Raw genomic sequence first — 3,840 nt, 5'->3', positions numbered from 1 at the left:
TTCAGCAGGTCGGAATTCTGAAATGAGTCTTACTGGGCTAAAATCAAGGTGTCAGTGGGGTGGGTTCCCTCCTGGAGGCTGGGGGGAGAATCCATTCCTTGCCCCGCCCACTCCCAGAGGCGCTCACATTCCTTGGCTTACAGCCACATCACTCCAATCTCCTGCTTCCATCACCACACCTGCTTCTGTAATCAAACATCCCCCTGCCTCCCACCTAAAGGAAAATGTGTGATTACATAGGCCCACCTGATTAATCCAGGACCATGCACCTTGTGTCAAGAATCTTAATCTCACCCACAGAGTCCCTTTGGCCATATAAAGTAATAGTTGCAGGTTCCAGGGATTAAAACCTGAATACCTTAGGAGGCTCTTATACAACCTACCACCGTTCTCCCCAACACACTCAGATCTCCCATTGACCACGCCTCCTCAGCCTTCCAATTGCAGCCTGAGCTTCACCATCCAGAGAGGCTTTTTAGGATCACCCTGTTTGAAAGGGGATCTGGCACCTCTCCCACCCACGGCTATGCTCTTAGCACACACTCTTGCTTCTTTCCTTCGTGGCACTAACTATAATGATGTGGAGTATTTACATTTTTTTTTTTTAACTGTCTGAGTGTATCGTTGGCTTCTGCTAGCCCAGCACCTGGCACATAGTACGAGCACGATAACTACTTGCTACATGAATACATGAGTTGGCATTTTGTCTTTGAACAGACTCACAAAGCTTTGATTTGCGAAGCGCTATGACAGCACAGGCGACGGATAGGAATTCGAGACTGGACTGTCCCGAGTTTGACTTCCCGATTTCTCTATTCTTTATTCTGAGCCTCCCCAAGCTGCAGTCGGCAGACAGTCCTTATCGTGTAACATATGCAGGGAACACCCACGATCCACCCAGCACATCTGAGGTGTGCAGTCAACACTGGCTCTGGTCCCATGAGAGCATGTGGCATCCCAAAGACCTTCATTCAAGGCCACTTTGACAGATTTCCCCACATCCAGGCACGATGATATAGCATGGATTTTTAAAATCTTGTTTTCTATTTACATATTGATAAGACTTTGAAGGAATGGGCATAGATCCAAATTTTAGGACAAGTTCAAGCTGGCATCACTGTTTAAAATTCAAAGCCTTGGGACTTCCCTGGTGGTCCAGAGGTTAAGACTCCTCGCTCCCAAAGGAGGGGACCCGGGTTCGATCCCTGGTCAAGGAACTAGATCCCCCATGCTGCAACTAAGACCCGGTGCAGCCAAATAGATACAAATAAAAATAAAAAATAAAATTCAAAGCCAAAACGTGCATCTCAGAAACATCTAGAAACATCGTCTGAACACATTAATCCCCAAGAGTCCCCTGTTTGTCACGTGGTATGACCCTCTACCACAGTGGAAGTGCTTTGGAATCTTTTCTCCAAAGGAAGGGACACCTTTTCCTTGTAAATAAACCCAGGAAAGCTCATCTGAGCTAACTCTGTCGTCTGCAACACAGCAGCACTATTATTCAGTTCAAATTTTTAAAAAAATCAACCTACCGTGGTTTTTCTTTTCTTAGCCATACCCTAGGCAATATCCATGAAATCAGGGTTTTGATGAGCTGTATAGTTCAGTGATTAACAACCCAGACAGTGGGGGACTTCCCTGGTGGCGAAGTGGTTAAGAATCCGCCTACCAATGCAGGGGACACGGGTTCAAGCCCTAGTCTTGGAATATCCCACATGCCTCAGAGCAACTAAGCCCGTGAGTCACAAGTACTGAGCCCGTGTGCCACAACTACTGAAGCCCGTGCTCCTAGAGCCCATGCTCCACAACAAGAGAAGCCACCACAGTGAGAAGCCTGCGCACTGCAACGAGGGGTAGCCCCCGCTCGCCACAACTAGAGAAAGCCTGTGCGCAGCAACGAAAACCCAACGCAGCCAAAAATAAATAAATAAAAATTTTAAAAAAAACAAAAAAACACAGACTGTGAATCCAGAATGTTTAGGGTGAAAAGCCCGCGTGAGCTGTGTAATCTTTGGCAAGTTACTTAAACTTCCTGGGCCTCTGTTTCCACATCTGTAGAGTGGGAATAACAATAGCATGTACTGCCTTGGGTGGTTGAAAGGATTCAATGAGTTAATACATGTGCAGTGGTTAGAACAGCTCTGGGCAGGCAGTGGTATGCTGGGAACTTTAACAACTGGCTCTGAGGGGAGCCCTGACTTGCAGGGTTTACGAATTTCCAATTTTCCTGGTGTAAATATTTCCATCACAGTCAATTTCAAGTTACAGATGTGAGGTCACCAACCGTGGTGTTAGGAGGAATGAGCCCCAGGTCAAGCCGGCTCCAGCACACCGCTGAGCACATTGCACCCAGTAAGTATCCTGCTGGTTAGTGGTTCTCAAAGTGGGGTCCCCCGACGCACAGCATCAGCAACACTTGGGGCTAGAAAGGCAGATTCTTGGGCCCTACCCAGACCCACTGAGTCAGAAATGCTAGGGGTGGTCCTGGGGATATTTAACATACCCTCCAGGGGGTTCTGTGCATGCCCAAGTGTCAGAACTGCTGGGGGAAATGTTAGCTCCCTTTGTTGCATGTTTTAATACATTCCAATTATTACATGGCAATTAACATAATGACTGTTCCTTTGTGTGCCCTGAAATCACCACTGCAAAATGCCAGTCTCATATCTGGCAACTCTGCGGGATACCGACCTAATCCCAGGAACACTGAGAGCCATGGAAACAAAGGGACTGTCCCAGGGCCACACAGCTTGTCCCCAGCACAACCAGAGTCAGAGCCAGGGCCCCACACTGCCAACCCTCCCTTCTCTGCCCAGGGCCCCTCTCAGTGACACATGGGGTTGAGCGGATGCCTGTGGCCTTGTTTTGGTGGACGTGTTGATTCTCAAAATTCCACTGGGTGAAGGGAACACGATTTCATGCGAGAAAGCGCAGGTTTGGGGGTCAGAGAGACAGCCTTTCAAGAGCGGGCTCCATGACCCTGGGTGGGCAGGATCCCATTCCCAGCACAGCAGATGGGGTCACTGGGCCAACACCTGGCACCCGAAGGCCAAGGGGCCCAGGGTCATCCCAGCGTTGAAATCAACACTGAAACCAGAGCTCAGAAGCAGCGTGTCAGGGGGAACCTGAGGACCCCATGACCGTGGCCTCAGGCATTAACTTTCTTTCTTTTTTTTTTTTTTTTAACTGAAATAAAGTGCGAATCATGAATAATTAAATAGCTGTCTTGCCCCATCCTTAGGATACAGCCCCAGGGGTTCCCAGGGTATTTGGTGATGTGTGTTGTCTCTCTCCTGACCTGGAGCCCTCACCGCTGCGTCCCCGACCCTCTCCTTTCAGGCTTTTTAATTTTTTTTGGCTGCGTTGGGTCTTCATTGCTGCGTGCGGGCTTTCTCTACTTGTGGCGAGCAGGGGCTATTCTTTGTTGCGGAGCAGGGGCTCTAGGCGCGCGGGCTTCAGTAGTTGTGGCGCGTGGGCTTCAGTCGTTGTGGCTCGCGGGCTCTACAGTGCAGGCCCAGTAGCTGTGGTGCACAGGCTTAGCTGCTCTGTGGCATGTGGGATCTTCCCGGACCAGGGCTCAAACTCGTGTCCCCTGCGTTGTACCACCAGGGAAGTCCCTTTCAGGTTTACTAAAGATTCTGCTGGGCTTCCCTGGTGGCGCAGTGGTTGAGAGTCCACCTGCCGATGCAGGGGACATGGGTTCGTGTCCCGTTCTGGGAGGATCCCATGTGCCGTGGAGCAGCTGGGCCCGTGAGCCATGGCCGCTGAGCCTGTGCGTCCGGAGCCTGTGCTCTGCAACGGGAGAGGCCACAACAGTGAGAGGCCCGCGTACCGCAA

Source organism: Lipotes vexillifer, unplaced genomic scaffold (genome assembly GCF_000442215.2).
Source record: "Lipotes vexillifer unplaced genomic scaffold, Lipotes_vexillifer_v1.1 scaffold443, whole genome shotgun sequence".
Taxonomy (NCBI): Eukaryota; Metazoa; Chordata; class Mammalia; order Artiodactyla; family Lipotidae; genus Lipotes; species Lipotes vexillifer.
This window is presented reverse-complemented; position numbering follows the sequence as displayed.